At 40.3% G+C, this 19,259-nt stretch overlaps 1 protein-coding gene and 1 long non-coding RNA gene across 3 annotated transcripts in view; one reads left to right on the top strand and one right to left on the bottom strand.

The window, feature by feature from the left end:
- NEK6 (NIMA related kinase 6) overlaps positions 1 to 19,259 on the top strand; it is an 82,927-nt gene that overhangs the window by 15,200 nt on the left and 48,468 nt on the right. The window lies entirely within an intron of this gene.
- Positions 12,760 to 19,021, bottom strand: LOC143821964 (uncharacterized). The gene is made up of 3 exons (XR_013226000.1): positions 18,653 to 19,021; positions 14,969 to 15,078; positions 12,760 to 13,301 (listed from the first exon to the last, which is right to left on the bottom strand). It is a non-coding gene; the product is annotated as an uncharacterized LOC143821964 (long non-coding RNA).

Here is a 19,259-nt window from a genome sequence, read left to right as displayed (position 1 = left end):
TTGGGCTTCTCATAGTTCAATGCAAGCCTATTAGTTTCACAATATGCTAGACAATCGTTAAGGAGGTGCTTCAGGCCGACACAGGAATAGCACATAACGACAGCATCATTGGCATAGAGCAAAAATGGTCTGTGCTAAAGGCCAAGTTTGAGACAATGGCCATCTATGTTTAATAATGATGAAGCAAGCTCATTCAATAACAGGTTGAAAAAAAAAGGGAGCCAGTATGCAACCTTGTTTAACACTCTTGTTGGCTGCAATTCTCGTGTGTTAAGTACCCTTAGGGAGAAAGACTGATCTGACAACTTGTATGAGAATATAATATCCTAATTGAGAATAGTAGCCCTTTATCTATATTCAGATTCTCTATATTCAGATTGGCTAACTCATTCAACAGATGATCCCTGGGGATAGAGTCAAATGCTCACTTAAAATCTAAAAAAGCAACAAACAGCTTAGCCCCATTTCTCCCTCCCCTATATTTATTAACTAGATGGGTCAGAGTAATACAAAGATCTAAAGTGGACTTTCCTAAACAGAATCCAATTTACTCAGAGCCTAAGATCTTATTCTCAGAGATACACATGGTGAATTTTTTAATGACTGTTTGGCATAAAGTTTTCGGATAACAGAGAAAAGGCTAGGGCACTACTCTAGAAGGTCTCTCCAAAATCTCCTCTGCCTCAGAGGGAGAATGACCAAGAAGGGTCCTTCTCTTCTGAGGACAGGAAGATATCTTGTCCCTCCCATTTCATTGTCATCTGGGAGACATTAATCTACTGTATCATTCTACGCTATGATGTACTTTGTTTCAGATTCTTCCTCATCCTGCTTAGTGACCTATAAGACCCTTTCAGTCTTTACCTGTTAAAAGTTGATTGTTGCATATCTGACATCTGTTAATGTCTTACAATTATATTTCATGTTATTTATTTCTTTATTTTTACATTTGTACCCCACCCTTCCCCAGAGGCTCAGGGCAGCTCTCAAAGTTAAAAACACATGGGATTACTAAATAGGTTTTTAAAATTCTAAAAGTCATTAGCTAAGTTTAAAATCAAACCTGTCTAGTCCACCTTCACACGGCCCCCAATTTTGAGGAGTTAGATGATCGCAGAACTGAGAGGAGCCATATGTTCTTAGAGAGCTTGTCTGGGGTGACTTTCAAGCAGGGAGACCAGCATCTTGATACTATTCCTAGACCTTAACCATAGGCTTGGTGGAACAGCTCTGTTTTACAGGCCTTGTAGAACTAGTTAAGGTCCCATAGGTAGAGTGTTCCACCAGGCCAGAGCCAGGACCAAGAAGGTTCTGGCTTTGGTTGAGACCAGTTTCACCAAGGAGACAGGAAGAGGAAGAAAAATAGCTCCTGCCTCCCTGAGTGAATGGTGGGAATGACCCACCAAGATGTCCTTCTGTTCGTAGAGGAGAAAGACCTTGCTTGGTAAGTAACCAATGGTCATTCTTCAGTCATTCTTCTTTGACTAAAGATAGCTTTAAAAAAAACCCTTAATTGAATACATTTTGTAATTTTATAGTATCTCCTGCCCTTTTTCTTTGCTTCAAACTTGTGAGGTTACAGTTTCTCTTAAGGATGGCTTGTAGAACTGCCCATTTTTCTTCCAGATTTTTAAAACGAAAGATATATTTCCTAACATATCTTATTGTAGGTCCAGGGTAAGGTAAAAACAAACAAAGCTTTATTCTGTGGCTGAAAATACAAATATTTGCACAGAATTTCCCCTGGATTCTAATTCTGCAATTCATGCAATGGTAGGAAATTTTAAGAAAAAGCATAGTGCAGCAAGGGCAGGCAGGCTAAGCACTCTGGTACCGAAATGCATTTCTTCAATTATCTGAGAATGTTGAAGTGTAGTCTTCAGGGCTTTCCTCTCTCATGCTTTTCCCTTGTATATATATGTAAGATGAAGCTTCTGCTGGCAGAAGCAGGTTTCAGCAATCACAGCAGCTCTTTGAGGATCTAATAAGTCCCCCAAGGAGTTACTGTTCTAGTTACACTTTTCCTTACTTTCTAGTGGAAAACTAATTCTTTCTTATGGAGGACAGCAACTTTTGAAGTATTCTTGGGTGTAACACACAATAAAGATCTTTATGGTAGAGAATGGAACTGTATTTATATTTCTTTTAAAAAGATGGACCTTCATATTAGTGGTGGTGCAAGCATGTTTAGTTGCTGTATTTTTTTAATGTTATATGTTCCCTAGGTACTGGTGAGTTGCTATTGCTGTGTACTGTTGGGATAACTGAGCTGGTATCCTATGTAGTCCCACTCAAATGTTGAAAGAATGTTATAAGCAATAGATTGCAAAGTAACGGCCACAGAGTTCATGATTTCACTGATGATGGCCACCATGCACAATGAAGCATGTTGATAGTGACCTATATGAAACATGCATGAAAGAAGCCAATTTATGCATGGTCATGCCAGACCTCATGTGACTCCACTACACACACAAGACATAATCTGGAAGATAAAAACAGCATCCTCAGTGTATGAAATGCTACAGCACGCTTAGCAGGAGCCCTACAAATGACAACACCAGGCATCCTTGTAGATATAGGTTTACACTGTGCACACCCAGCCTGCAAATGGAGACTGTTTTGATAGGACAAGGAAAGGAAGGACAGGCAATCCAAACAAAACTCATTTAGGAGAGACCACACAGGAAGACACAATGGTTCCCTAGACAAGCATTCAAGGCCAGTTAGACAGAACTGTACAACTACAGGAACAGTGTTGCCATCTTCATCTCTCCAGTAATTTAGTGGGAAATATCATTGAGATGCAAGATTTTTTTCTACTATAGATAAATGTAAAATTAAGTTGTTTTGAATGTATATCTGCCTTCCCTGAAGCCATAAGATCATCACCCCCCAGATTCCCAGTGACTCTGAGGAAGAGAAAATTAAGAGCCTCTTTTTTAGAGGGGACATTGAAGTTTTTAAACAGGTAGCCAAATATTGTGCCATGACGTGCAAAGTACATAAAAAGCATGTTACTGGAAATCTGTTGTGCACTATTAATCCTGATACACTTTTAGTTTAATTCTGTTTAAAACACTTGATTTAAAAGTATTTATTTGCTGTTAAGCATCATTACTATCACTATTATCACTAAACATAATACCTGATTGGCCCTCCTTGGGGATATGCTGCCAATAGAGAGAGAGAAAGAGCACTCTGCCAATGAAGGCTAATCAGTTCAAATTGCACTCTGCCAATGAAGACCAATAAGCTCGAATTGCATGCAGACAACTCACTTCCTACCTGATTGGCTCCTACTGGAAATATTCCCTCAAAAGGCAGACACGTAGCAGGTAGATAATTTCCTTTTACTGTGAACTGTTTTGTCACCTGCAGAGATATAGAAGCCTACTTAGGAACAGAGAGTTTATAACCTCCTAGAAAAAAGTTGAATGCACACTGATTTCTGCTGTTTTAGGCCTCACTAGAAAAAGAAGAATTGGTTCTTATATGCCGCATTTCTCTACCCAGAGGAGTCTCAAAGCAGCTTACAATCACCCTAACTTTCCTCTCCCCACAACAGACATCCTGTGAAGTAGGTGAGGCTGAGAGAGCCCTGATATTGCTGTTCAGTTAGAACAGGTTTATCAGTGCTGTGGTGAACCCAAGGTCACATCTGGGGGAGCAGGGAATCAAACCCAGCTCACCAGATTATAAATCAGCAATCCTAACCACTGGAGGCATAGCCAGTTGCACCCAGAGAAGCTATGGGCTCTAGCAACAGGCTTTAGAATGTACGCCTACACTTTGGCCTTCCTGGGAGCTGGCTACATGGCAAAATCTCCTGCCCAGCCATGGAGTCTTGGGGCCCCGCCTCCAAACCTCAAGGAACATTCCTGACCCAGGGGTCACTAACCTCCAGGTGCAGCCTGGAAATTGCCTGGAATTGGAGGTCATCTGCAGACTATAGAGAACAGCTCCCCAGAGGAAAATGGCTGTTTTGGGCAGGAGAATCTGTAATGACAACTCATCTCCAGGCTCCTGGAGATGAAAGGGCTTTCTTGGGAGGGGAAAACTGGAGTAATGTGCCCTATAGAGGTTGCAGGATGCCAATCTCCAGTTTGGACCTGGGAATTTGCAGGTCATTTCTAGACGACAGAGATCAGTCCTCCTGGAGAAAAGAGCTACTTGGGAGGGGGGATGCTCTGGATCCCATGGGGTGCAAGATGGGATGCCAGGCTCCGGGTAGGAAACAAAGAGAAATGTTGTGTGGCAGTAATTGCTAATAACAATAAACATCAAATAATTCATAAATTTGTCACAGTTTCTTCCTTCAATGAAGATTTAATTCATAGCAAAATTTGCTTGAGCAACTGAAAACCTTTCAGTCTTTCGGGCTTTGGGAAAGCCCCGGAAATGGGATCTCCAGGTCCCAGCTGGAGGTTAGCATCCTTGCCTCTGTTCAGGGATGCCAGCCTTCAGGTGGGACCTGGAGAACCCCCAGAATGAAAGCTCTTCTCTAGACTCCAGTGATCAGTTCCCTTGGGGGAATGGGCTGCTTAGGTGGGGAGATCTCTGTGGCACTGTGCCCCAGGGAGGATTGGGGATCCCCTGGAATGACAGCTCCTCCTCAGACTGCAAAGATCACTTCCCCTGAAAGAGCTGCTTGGGATGGGGACTGTGTAGCACCCCTCTATAGACAGAGAGAGAGAGAGCAAGCAAGCAAGAACAGAAAACAAAAGCATTCCTCCCTTCTCTAATTGCAAACCTTATTAATCACACAATCATCTCTCAATGTGGGAAATACCTGAGTGTCTCCCTCCTTGGATTGCTCTAAGAATCCATTGGCCAGAGGTCCAGATTTAAAGGAAAATAGCAGTCATAACAGTCAATAAGCATCCTCCTGCAAAAGCTTGTTCTGCCTGTGCTGTAGTTCGTCTCTTTAAGGCAATGGCAAATTGTACAGCTTGGTGCAGTGGTTAAGAGCAGCAGCTTCTAATGGGGCGTGCTGGATTTGATTCCCTACTCCTCCAAATGCTGGGTAACCTTGAGCTAGTCATAGTGAAAAGTTAAAAGTAGGGTATAAAAATCAACTTTTCTTCTACTGGGAAACAGTGTCTCTCCCCTCCACATGTCCCCATGGCCTCATGGTGCTTCTGTGCCCTCTCTACAGTTTCCCTATCTTCCATGCCATTGGTCTCAAATTTGCAGTTTCTGGGCCTCCCACAATCCCCCCTTGCAGAAGGTGCACAGGCTGTACCAGGAGGCGGCTCCCCCCCCCATGTTCTCTGAGTTAAAAAAGGCTAGGAGGCCAGGGCAACTTACTGGCAGCAGGTCATGCTCTGAGGCCGGTCCCTCTTCCACCTAGCAAACATCTGAAACTGGCAGAAAGTTAGAGATGGACAGCTGACTCATTATTATCTTTTCCTGGCCGAGAGTTCCCTCCTGATTGGGACTAAACTTCCAGGGCAGGCCATTTCTGGCTGAGGGCCATCTCCTACAGGGGGAATATTTCAGGGGGAGTCAATCTGGTAGGGAGTGAGTTGTTTGCATGCAGTTTGAGCTGATTGGCCCTAATTAGCAGAGTGTTCTCTCTGTTGGCAGCATACCTCCAGGGAGGGCCAATCAGATAGGCAGTGAGTTGTCAACTTGAGCTTTATTGTGTTTAGTGATGAGGCAAGATCAGGGAATTTCTTTTTATCTTGAAATGTGCTTGGTTCCATAACTTCTGTGTCCAAAAAATATAGAATGATGTTTATTTAAAGAATTGTCATAATGCCATGGGGGTCTGTGCTGTGTGGGTCCACAATGTCAAATTAAGAACAGTATAATTTGCAATGCGCAGCTGTGCTGTAATGTGAAACTTGCAGTTTTTGCTTAACTTCCATGTGAAGTACCATCAAGTCACTTCTGACTTATGGTGACCAATGAATTAATGCAGTGGTCCCCAACCTTTTTCCAAGTTTATAATGCTGCAGGAAACCAGTTCCTGTTTCTTTTACATGGGTGCCTCTAATTTCATTCCCATATCAATATCTAGAATTACTGAGTGAAGCCCTGCAGCAGGGTGAAATTAATGGTTTTGTGACAAAGGATATTATGTCTGTGTGGCTATGCTGTTGAACCTTTTTACAGTCCATTATCAAAATGGCATACTATTTAAATCTTGGTAAAGAGTGTAGCTAAAACATAAGCCTTTTCTTACTGAAACCCTTCAGGAAATTTAGCAATAACTCTTATCTTTCAAACATACTAGCATTTCTAAAGCAGCTGAAGATAAAACTGCCAAGTGCATCTAATGGAATCAATAACTAACACACACCCCTTTTTTAATTTAATGCATCTGGGTTGTTTCCCATGGACCAACCAACACTTATATTTTTGTATATTTAGTGTGTAGTTGCAAATTTTCCATACTATGAAAGCTATTTTTGCAGTTAGTATTGGTTGCTTTGCAGGCTTCACACGTTGTCTAACCAGGTGACTTTGAAATTGTCTTTTGGATGCAGAATATGCATTATAGCATTTATTTTTACTCTGGAGTGCTAATTTCTTAGCATTATGTATTATCTGTTTTTGGTTTGAATATAAGAAATATAAATACATTAAGTTATTTATTTTTGAAAATAAGCACATCTCCTCCTTGTTCCTTGAGGAAGATTCCCCCCCCCCAGTAAGACAGATAAATTGGCTACTAATATTATCATAACTACACATTGCATTTTTCATATGTACACAAGATTTAAGTGTGTATCTTAAAATATAAGGTGTGAATACATTTTGTGTATGTATTAGTCATGCAGGTATGGTCATGAGGGAGCAGTGGTATTCTGTCGAGTGTGAACTTGGTGACAGAGGCAGCTTTGTGACTGTCTCTTGATTTCTGACTGTCATAATATGGAGCATGATGGCATTAACTTTTCTTTCTAACTTTTGGTAACAAGTCTTGTTGCTAAATTGTTTTTTAAGCTGTTTCCATCTAACCATTTTCCCTGTTAAGAAGGAACGATACAGACTGAAATATGTTCCTATTTCATACCAGATTGGCAATATCTCATCAATAATAGTATAAATTGCATTCTTTATTTTAGCTTCAAAATAATTATTACTTCCATGTATTGGCTGATTGAAATGATGAGGAAGTTGATAGGGAAGCAAATCAGTTAGCTTTAGAAAAAAGCTGTGTTTGTTGGAACCTTTTGAGAGTACGTGCAGTGTAGAAACATCTTAGCGTGTATCTGTTGAAAGATCGATGTTGCTGACTAAGTACAGAAACATAAACATGAGCTGGGGTAGAAAATTTATTTCAAACAAGTTGGAAAGCTTGCCACAAATATTTAAATAATAAGGCTAGTAGCATTTGTTTTATTGACATCAGCTCTAACTAACTATTGGTAACTTAACATCAGTTGGTTTCTGTATATAGAGCAATAGATTATACTCTCATATCACTTATTTATATCAATTGTTAACTTAATGAGAAAATGAATCTGGATTTTTTGTTTTTAGTGGGTTTTTATGTTGTCTAGAAGCTAAAGCTTAGCTCTTGTTACGCTTACTACACTGGTGAAGTTTATACATAGTCATTTCTGTGTCTTTTTTCCAGAATAAATTCTGCTCATAAAATATGGAACTTTGGACTTGATGTGGCCTAATTAATATACATATACCAATGTATCTTAATTTGTCAAGAACTGTAAGAAAAATGGTTGAAAGTTAGCCCAAAGTCTTTAAAATGGTAGTAGGCTTGTGACATTTCTGTATAGAGCCCAAGTAGATACATGTTAAAATCTAAGGAATCCAGAAGAACAGCTTTGTCAGGTTTCCCACCACAACCTTCCCTTCTCCTTTAAGGTGTACTAATACCTTCATGTTTAAAAGTGTTGCTTTTTGCATCATAATGTCGCGGCCCCTTTTGTGCAGACTAGGAAAGACTGTAATAGTTCTTCACGGCCTCTTTGGAACAGCTTTGTGAATGTTCTAGGGAAGTGATGTTTATAACCTCTCCCCTTGAAAGTAAATATGTACACACTGGTGTATGCCTTAAAAGGTGAGCCTGCTCAAATTTTAAGGTCTTGTCTTAAAATGCCCAATAAGTTGGTTAGTCTTTAATTTATTACAGAATACGTGGTTGTTAAGAGTTGAAAAGTATATTGACATTGTAATGGACTTCAAAGTATTACCAAGGGATATAGCTAACATGATAGATTTCCAATGTTATTTTGGCCAGGGGTGTATCACTGTGCAATCTTACCTTAAAATTTAAGGTTTTTAACTTCCCAGGATTACTAGGACACCCTACCCCTCAGATATCTTTTATTCACCAAAACAACAGAACACAATCCCAGGGGCTATGGCAATGCGAGTCAGATAAGTGTGATTATTTATTTATTTAAAACATTTTAGTTCCCCCTTTCCACCCAAATACAGTCCCCCCAAGTTATTCCAAACAGAGCAAAATAGCCTTTACTAGTGAGTGGAAGACAACAGTAGAAGGAGGGATATGTATCTCTGTAGGGAGGAAATTCTAAATCCTTGGCACCCTGATTGAGAAGGCTCTTTCATGGGTTGCCAGCAGTTTAGCTTCAGAGTATAGGAAGCTGAAGTGGATGGGTAGGTTGATATGGGAGAAGATTGTCCTTAAGGTATACTGGCCCCAAACTGTGTGGGGCTTTAAAGATCAACGCCAGTACTTTGAATTAGGCCTGGAAGCAAATGGGGAGACAGTCTAGATCAGTGGTCCCTAACCTTTTTATCACTGGAGACCGGTCAACGCTTGACAATATTACTGAGGCCCAGGGGAGAGGGTAGTCTTTTGCCGAGGAACGTTGCCGCCGCCTGAGCCCCCATTCCACTTGCTTTCCCGCCGGTGCCCCTGACTTCCCGCTGCCAGCTGGGGGGCGCTACCAGCAGCAGCTGCATAGTGCCATGCTGAGGGGGAGCACCCGGCCATGGTGGCCACTGGAGAGCACCAAAGGTGAGCCAGCGGTAGAGTGGCAGGGCAGCCCCCGAGGCAGCAGCCAGGGAGGAGGATGAGGAGTAACCGCGGCCTGGTATCAACTGATCCACGAACCGGTACTGGTCTCTGGACCGGGGGTTGGATGGAACAATCCTAGAATTATATGGTCCCTATGAACCACTCCAATCAGTGTTCTGCCTGCAGAATTCTGTACCAACAGTAGCTTCCAGACATTTTTCAAAGGCAGCCATACATAGTTCATTGCAGCAATCTAATTTATTTGTGCTTTGAAAGGGGGAAAGGGGGAAATTTTGCATTTTGTGAATGCAAAAATGAAAAACCTACAACCCACGCCTTCCCCCAACCTTCCACTTTATAACCCTTGGCATCATCAGTCAGATGTCTTAGGTCTGTAAAGTACAGTCTTAAGTAATTTCCCTGGAGACTTACTAATTTCTTGCACAACTCTCATATGCATCATATGGTAGCTGCTCTTCCATCACCCTTTTAAGCAGTGCTTAAATTTTGAAAGGTATATGTTACAGATTGTCATATTTTTGTGTGGCTTTTCATGTTAAACTGTACTGCTTATGGTAATTTCAAGTCATTTTGAACTGACTCCTGAGAAAGGCAAGCAAAGGAGTTAAAACTTGTCAGGAATTTACAGTAAATGCTCCTTTTTTGAAATTGCTGTCAGAAGCTTAATTGTTAGGTTCAAGTATATTTGTCATGTGCCAGACAGTGTCAGTGTTCTTGCGGTAAGCCGGTTATGTACTTCCACCCAGAAAAAGTGAGAGAGTGAGAATCCAAAGGCTGCTTGAGTGTTTTCTGTTTGCTTGTGTTACAGAAGGAAGAGGGAGGTGATGCTGTTTAACGTAGCTGGTAATTAGGTTCTACAAGGAAGCATCTATTACTGTTGCTTGCTTTGCCAAAGCTCTTCAGTATGATGGATGAGATTTAAAGGTTGATCTGACTAAATTGCAGTGAGAATACTAACGACAAAGATATTTCTGTTGTGAAATATTCCTACAAGACATCATGGCTGTGGCATAAGTGCTGTAAGATAATGGACAATAAAAGTCACTCGGAAATAATACTCTCCCAGGATATGGCTGCTGCCTTGTCACACACATACTGAGCCAAGAGAGAATGTAATCATGAGCCAAGACCATCATTTAAATATATTGGTAATCTTGTATAGCATCTTGACAGATTTATTTTATGAGCCGGCAAGAGAGAGAACATTATTGGGCAGTGGAGGGGGGGAGGAAAGCAGTATCGTTTTGGTGCTTAGTTTGTAAAATAGTTTGCATTGATTCGCCGTTTCATGGTGGCTTCAGTAAACAGTACTTGTGCTCTCTTCACTTAAAAAAAAAAAAAACCCTCAATCCTATATAGGTTTTTATGGAAATAAAATCTGGCCAATTCACTGGGACATATGTGAGGGTGTTATGTACGTGGTGCTTCTGTAAGACTTTCCCATTAGATAAGATCCCTATCCTTCCTCTCATAACCCTCATTTCTATGAGCTGTTCTTAATTTCAGTATGGCTAAGTGTATCAATGAAGGTTTGTATTAGTTTCACCATTTGTATGTACATTCTGTTGATGGCAGAAAAAGTGTGGACTGTAGTGGTGGTGGAAATGCTCTCTTCAGTACAGGTTGCTAGTGATAATGGTAGGAAATTTGTATGTGTAGCTCATGACTAAGTGACTGGCAAATTATTTTGCTGGATTCAGGCTAGGTCAGGGGCTGTTCTGAAGTTTGTATAGGGGGAGCATTCTTCTTTTGCAACCAAAAGATGTACTACTTATGCCAATCCACTGGGATTGTTTTTTTTTCTTCACCAGTGGAGGGACCCAAAAGCAAAGACTCTCTTGGGAGAAGCCTGCTTCTGCATCCTTAATTCCTGAAGATTGCTAAACCTCTCTGAATGTTTACATTTTCTCTATTTTCAAGAATGCTTAGGATCACATCTTTGTTAACACATTACAAGATAGCGTATTAGACAAACAAGATATGAGGTTTTATTCTGCGGACCCTCATATCTTTCACATCTTCTATGTGATGAGTTATAGTTCATTGTATAGTTTTTGAAATGCTATGCACAATCATCTTTGAAAGATATTTTAGCTAACTGCTTTGGTGCAAATAAAGCCATTCTTTCTTTCCACCTTGTATATGAGCAAGTCGTAAGGGAAGTGGAAGACAGAGGTGATGCATTTGTCCTCATATGCATGCTTGTCATTAATGATAGTGTTATTTGTCATGTTCTTTTAATATTCTGAATTTGTATACTTGCATGCCCATAGTTTTCATGTAAATAAAAACTACATAAAATTACATTAAAAATTCATGTAATTTTCAAGTAAATTACATAGTTTTATGTAAATAGGTCAAAGCTTAAATGGACTTCGAGGAATGGTAGAGGACAGGAAGGCCCGGAGGATCATTGTCCATGGGGTCGCTATGGGTCGGACACAACTTTGCACCTAACAACAACAACAACAATGCCCATAGTTGCTTAACACTTTCAGTCTGTTCTGGACAATGCTCCTTGTCCTTGTGGGAAACTTAAGGTGCTGGCTAGGTTTGAGTTGGTTCAGATTCAGGGTCCTTCATAGATGTAATAGCTGAAAAACCTATTTGAAATCCTTCAGTGTGAAGATCAGGATAATAAGGCCCTTTTGTTTTCCCCTTTATCACAGGAATAGCAGAGACTGAGGGGAAAGACAGCCAGTGTTACGTAGATCTGTTTGTGCCCAATACTTTTCCTGGGTGCTTAAAAATATTTGCAAGATGAAACCAGTTAGGGACAGTTCCTGTTTGAAAGGCAGATGGGTAACAAGGCAGAAGTTTCTCCAAACAAAATGGGAAGTATTGTCTAGCATATCAAATTTGGTGAAAGATTTGTTAAATCTGGATTGTTGATTTTTCTGCTTTGTGGCACTTTGTGCAACAGAAAGAACTGAGTGCCAGTCAAGTGGAAAGCAGCAAGATATACATAACAGGGATCTAGGTGGGTTAACACAGGAAAACAGGTGCTTGGTGGGAGCAGTTCTTGCCTTTGTGCTGCTCCAGAAGTATTCCTCACTAGAAATATTGGGAAAATAAGCTGATTTATGGTTATGAGCTAGCTGCCCAAAGATATATGTTTATACCTGATAAAGCTGATCACAGCTGTTACTGAACTGGATTTGGAAAGGGAGTACATTGAGGAGAATAATACAGGCTGCCACTACAGTTCTGTTCTTGAATGGGTTACTGGTCTCTAATGATCCTGAGCTTTGTGGCTTTTTTGCTTTCCGAAAGGGAATGGTGAAATAATTTGTTTTCCTAATGTGCTGAAATGTTAGCTTTGAGGGGAAAGTGTGTGTGTGACACCCTTCAGTTTGAAAATCAACTTCAGAAAGAGATCCCAAACTGTATTGGTATGTTATGAAAGGGAGGCCTATGCAAATTGAGAGATGAAATTAGAATTTAAGTATGTCATGCTGCTGCTATAGATTGTGCAGATTTTAGTAGAATTAACTGACTACTAAGGGACACATTTTTACTGTGTGGTTACCAATGGGTTTCCTGCTAATTCAGGAACGAATAAACAATTCCAAGGTAAGTTCCTCCCCTTTGGCTGTTTAGAAAAAGCAGAACAAGGAAGTTCAGTTTTGGGAAGGAGAGTTGCCCTCTTAGTTTTTCTTGATAGAGTTAAGTGCTCAGATGAAGAAAAATGTTAGCTTTACATTTCTTCATTTAGACCAACATACAGTAGATACTACTGGGTTGAATTATAGTCAGAGTATTCTGATTGATAAGCATAGTTGGAAAAATCCCTGATGCCTTGTTACTGAAGCACTTAAAGAATTTTTTCCTGGGTCGTGACTCCTGAACATTTCAAAAATTTGTCTAGCTCTGTCAAATAACATTGACTTATGAGACTTTCAGCAAAGATTTAACCAGCTTTACTCAACAACAAATTCAAGTGCTCTCAGTTACATTCAAGTTTTTATTTTTCTGTAACTTAGTGATGCAGTGTAATAAACAATATGTCGGCATTCAGTTTCTGGGCCTTTGGATTTGCTTCTTCACAGTTGTAGGTTGTGCTAAATTTAAAGAAATGAATTAACAGGTACAGCTGCATGCTCTTTAATAGTAGTTCTCAACCTTTTCAGTATGATGACTCACAAGTCCAAATTTATGAGGTCCTAGAGGCAAAGCCCATTGCACCCAGTGAAACAATAGGCTGTAGGATACACGGCAGCACTGAGGCCTTCCTGGGGGCTGTCTACATGACAAAAGCCCTAGCCTAACACTGGAGTCTTAAGACCCTGCCTCCAAACCTCAAGGAACATTCTTGACCCTGGATAAAAAAGAGACAATTAATTCCATTTGCTGATTTGACAGAAAATAACAAAAGATTTCTCATTTTTAATACCATCAGATCAAAAATTATATCATTCTTTAATTAAAAAGAAGCTGCTTCTGATAAGACCTCTCAGTGAATTTGAAATGTTAACATCACATAAAATCTTTATAAGGAAGATTTATCTATTATATTATGAAATTGTTTGAAGAGTTCAAATAACTTTGAGAATAAATGGAATAAAAAATTGGGGAATGTCTTAAATTTAAAAAATGGGATTTTATTTTTTCTAAGGGATTAAACTTTACAATAAGTTACATTTATTGAAAACCTGCTAAAATGATATATATATAGCATACAAAAATATATCTAGATTAAAGGACAGAGAAAGCAGGTGCTGGTATTGTAACAAAGAGAACAGACTTTTTTCACATATGGTGGGAATGTCCTAAAGCACTTTTATATTGGGACAAGGTGATTGAAATTATTAATGTAGGAAGATCATGGTATTGTAATATTACAGGACAGCTTCCATTTTGAACTGTGCAGAATAGTTTCTGTAATGAACCATTTGTGTAATAAGTGATGAGCCAATGAACAATTAGATTCAAGCCCATTTTGTATTAGTTCTTCAGAGATTGTTAGTATATCTTATGTAAATAGCTCAAAGCTTCTAAGAGGAGCTAGCCAGTGTTAATTTTTTCTTGATCTAGAATACAGCATTCTGTTTTGATATTAGCTGGCAAATGTTCTCTAAAAGGCTGCTGCAGTAGCTCTTGCACTCAACTCTTTTGATGGGATAGAATCACCCAAGTTCATACATTCCAGATAATTGTCATAGTGGTCCTTATCTTCAGCTTGAAAACCCCCACACTCATTCTGTGATCAAATATAATTAAGTAGGAGATTTTCTCTATAGCATTGTATGTTGTGATTGTTAATTGAACTAACAACAAAATGCATAATGTATAACTTAGCATATACAATTGTACTATATGCAGTTTAAAAATATAAATGTCTTTGCTTTCTATAAGACAAATATTGGGTGCACATATACATTGTTTGAGAAAAGTTATGACTGCTGCATCCTATGCTAACATAGCACATGGATCTTAATTTTTGCGATTTGAAAAATAAATGAAAGTTGAAGATGGAAAACAAAATTATGTAATAAGCAAAAGAAAGTGTATTATTTGAACAGAAATCCTCATACAATCATAATAGATAGGACTACCAACTTATTTAGCTATCAGGTGCACACATTTAGTTTGAGAATTACAGCTCCATTTATCTTTAAAGTTAACCTTGTATTCCTGTTTTAAGATCTTGTTACACCACTAAGTGTTTGTAAAAGTTTATGGCAATCAGAGCTTCTACTTAATCTTAAAATAGCATCAGAATTTTCCAAAAATGGCACTGTTAAAGAACGGTGCTGAAAGCTTTCTCCTTTGCACCATTTCACTTATTAGCAGTGGAGATTAGAGCGCATTATCTAGTTACCCTGACATGCTTTTCAGGAATGAAAATCCAACCTATTACACTATGGTGAAACTCCAGCAGTGCTGTCCATTATTTAATTCCTTGAGAACAATAATAAGGAATGTCCCAGCTTTGCCATTATCTTATAAAATTTTTAGTAGTCCACCCCACCCAAACATACTTACTCAGGGGAGCAATCCTATTCAGAATCCTACTTAAATCTGTGCAGTGAGACTTCCTTCCAGGAAAGTATTATTAGGATTGCACTGTTAGTCATGTATGCCATATCAGTGACCTGAAAGAGAATAAACTGACCTTTAGTTTACAAAAACTCCCTCATCTGGTTGCCAAGAGGCAGTTCTTGTTGGCTTCAGACAAGCCCCGGGACTTCCCATAATTGAGAAATAGAACTTCAAAGCAAAAAGCAGAGGTAGAAGTACCTGCCAGATGTATAAGGGAGTTTTCCCTTACACAATGCTTTCCCTCCATTTCCTGTTCTTGACTTTGGAATATAGTAGATTGACAATAGTATTGTCAGTTAATAGTATTGTCAGATTGACAGTTAATAATATTGTCATCCTTTCAGGGGGCACCATGTTTTAAAGGTTTACCCAATCAGTGATGAGCGTTTTTTTTTTTAAGAAATGTTAATTTGACTTAACATGCTTACTTTAACATATTTAGTAAACTTAATTGAAATGTGGGTAATTTTTATTTTCCAAATAAAACTTTGAACTGAAATATTTGATTAGGGAAAAAAATCAAATTTGTTATTTGTAGTCTGCCTTTCCCACAGGGACTCAAGGGGGATTATTAATTTGTCAAAAGCCAGGAGAGTGAGAGCTTTACTGGCCTCCCTTGGCTTTCTGTTCTATAAGGCAGGACTCACAACAGAGAAAGCACATGTATGGGCAGTTGTTGATTTTGCCCATTTGCAGTTGGCACCTGTAAAAGCCCCTATTGTCATGTGTGAAACTGTGGCTCATGTGGCTTTAAGGTTATCTGTTCCAGTTAATATTTCTGGTAAGGGCTTGCTTGGAGGAGTAAAAGAATAAAAACACAACAAAACCCCCATAATGCCCTTAATACATTATTTGGAACCGCTCAGTGAGTGGTATCATATTTAGTTAAGGGTTAAGTGGATGGAGAGTGGGTGGGGCTGGTCCGGGTGAGGGGCGAATCGGAAAGTGCAAAGCGATTGGCCCCTCACCCGACTGGCTAGAGTTCGAACCAGTCGCGCCTCCTGCCCCCCCCCCCACCCTGGGGCCCCTTAACAGCCGTCAGTCCTTACTGACAGCGCAGCCAGCAGGACCACGGCTGCATTCCTCACGCGTCTGGCCCCAGGGAAGGGGCGCACAGCCTACAGTTCGCTGTGGGGGGGAGAGGGGGCAACAGAGGCCTTGTCCCTGGCCCTGGAAGCCCACCCATGGCAGTCTCTGAGGCCGCGGGTGTTCTTCCAGGGCCGGAGGGAAGGCCGGGCTGTCATGGGGGGGGATGGGGGCTTCTGGGCCCGGGGGAAGGCCGGGAGGGAGGTGGAGGGGGAAGCCGCAGCAGGGGGGAGCTTTCAAAGCCCGTTCTGATGAACTGGCTTTGAATCTAGTTAAACAATAAGATGGCAGATGAAAGAAAACGTACTAGCAACTCACCCCCTTGACCAGCCAGGGACAACATTCTTACTCTCCTCCTGATGAGAGTGGGGAACAGATCAATTGATGGATACGATAGACATGAACTTGTTTCATTTCTCTCCTTCAGATATATACAGTATTTGCTGGGTATAAGGCTACTTTTCCCCCCTGAAAACCATGCCTCCAAGTGGGGAAGGGGGGTCGTCCTATACGTCGGGTGCACTCCAGTTGGGATAGACATAGCTGCCCATAGTGGCCCATAGTACTGTAATGTAATGTAACAAACTCTGTATTTTGAGTGGAAATGTTAGGGGGTCATCTTATACGCCCAGTCATCTTATACGCCAGCAAATACGGTATCTATATATCCCTCTATACCTAAGTCTTATACAGCATGCAGAACTTCTCTGATGATCTCACTACAAAAGCACACCATGCTTCAAAATCTTAAAATAATCTTCTCATTCACATATGGTTTGTCAATTGATAATTTAATTACTGGCTTGAAGCACTTTTGTAGTGAGATCATTAGAGAAGTTCGATATGACAGATTACTAAAACTGAATGCTGTATAAGACTTAGGTCTAGAGGAATATAGGTCTAGAGGAATATAGGTATGTATCTGAAGAAGTGGAATGAAGTTCATAACTGGTATGCTTGTCATACTATAATATACTATGATAAAGTATCAATTGACAAACCATATGTGAATGAGAAGATTATTTGAAGATGTACTTCCATCAATTTTGAGATTATTCTTTAGAATGGGTTACTTTACAGCCTATTCCATACATAGTTTTGTATCTTGCATTTAGCTCTGATACATGCATGAACCAAAATCTGTGCAGTTGCACCTCCACAGGCCTGCTATATGTGCATGTTTTTAAAGTCTAGTTGGCACATCTCTAAAGTATCTTTCTTAGCCAGTCTGCTACTTACAGAGTGTGTATTGGCCAAATACTACCCTCCTTCTTTAACTGCTGCTATACCTATAGTATGTTTGCTACCAATATCCCAGAATAGATGCCAGTTTTGAGCAGGACATCATGTCCCTTGGGTGTCAGCAAGAATCAGTGCTGGTGTCATGTGAGCAGATGCATATCAGTTTTCAAACCTGATATTTCGTTCTTACCTCTTACAAAGTTGTCTAGCTAAAGGTGCTTTGAAACAAATACTAGCCCAACCCCAAATACTTGGTGTGACTTTGCAGAATTGTAGTTTATTGCTCGGTGTTGTCAGGGTGTGTGCTGACAGATGTGATTTCTTAAATTCAGAAAAGAATTTGTTTCTCGTTGAGCATTGCTACTTACAAGGTGAGTAATGATACTGTGGCTGTAAGAGGGTCACTCTAAAATAAGAGTAATCACAATTAGGGATGGGCGTGAACTGGCTCACACTCTAAAATTTGGACTGAACTCGGACTGGTTTGAAGTTCAGGATCCGATGTTTGGATAATGGCGCATGCGAGGGAGCCTGAGACAGCTGGGCTAGCAGAACGCAGGTGAAATAACCCCTTGAAGACACTTTTCTCCCTGCCACTTCAGGGGGGTGGGGGGCAAACCCCTTCCTGACCCAGCCCTTTCTCTTGACTATGGCCTTTCCATCTTCTGGCAGCCACTTAACCCTTCAGTTTTACTCCCTGCCACTTCAAAGCGTGCTGCTGCCAGGAGCAAACTTCCTGGACTGGTTCAGTTTGTGTGTGGCTGGTTCAGATTGGGGTTCAGTCTGCGATTGCCCCAGGCCCTAAATCACCTTTTTTGGGTTTATGCCCATCTTCAGTCACAGTGGTTTTACATGACAACTGCAACATGTCATTTGAGGTCTCTTTTATAATGGGAATAAAGGCCACAAAAATCCATCCAAATTAGGCCTCATTTATTAGGCTGCTTCATTCAATTATCCGGCTGCTTCTTTCTCCCTCATATGTATGTTCTGAGCTGTGCAATTCATAGACAGTCTAGCCTTCACTGCATAGTTAAGGGTATCAGAGTCTCTTTTGTTATCAGCACTGGATTTTGCCCCTATTTTGACAAAGCCGTTTCCTGTAGTCACAGTGTAATACATTGACTCAGAATGTTGGCATGTGCAATCGTACAATATTGAAGCAGAATTGGTCTGGAGCAAATAAATGTGACGTCATTCGACTGAATGAGTAAAACAAGAAATATGTAGTGACATGCATAATGGTGAAATAAGCTTTATCATAATTAATTACTTCAGAAAGTTGTTTCTTGCACTTACCTGGAAACATTCCAGGCCTGTCCTTTTGCACCCTAGAGTCCAACAAGAGTTCCAGGGTATAAAAGTTTCAAGAGTCAAAGCTCCCTTTCTCAGCCACTCAAGAACTTAACTCTTGTTGGTCTCTGAGTTAGTACCAGACTCAGTTCTAACCGTTTTACTGAAAACCAACATGGCCACCCTCTGAAACTGATCTTCGTAAGTGAAAGTTCCTGTAACTGGATAACTGTCTCTGTAGCAAGGTGTTATTCAAGCAAGGTTTACAATCCAAGTCTTTACATCTTTATCTCTACATGTGGAGACCTCCCATCTCTTTAGAAACTAGGGATTAGCCCTAAATGTGGTGCCATCTACAGTGTTTTCCTTGCTTTCTGGGCACGTGATTTGTTTAGAATGTGTGCAGTTTAACTGCCCAGGTGCGGGTTCTGAGGGCTGCACATGCATTTCATTTCAATAAAAAGTACCACTAGGTTTGATTTTCAACTACAATTAACCTCTTATAATTGTTGAAGGCTACCTTGCAACACCTTGCACTGGTAGTATTTTGACCTTCTATCTCGGTTTATATTATCTCACCTTGGCAAGTGTCTTGCTTTTTCCTTTGCAATTT

Source organism: Paroedura picta, chromosome 12 (assembly GCF_049243985.1).
Source record: "Paroedura picta isolate Pp20150507F chromosome 12, Ppicta_v3.0, whole genome shotgun sequence".
Lineage (NCBI taxonomy): Eukaryota > Metazoa > Chordata > Lepidosauria > Squamata > Gekkonidae > Paroedura > Paroedura picta.
Note: the sequence above shows the minus strand (reverse complement) of the source record. Positions and strands in the feature narration are given on the sequence as shown.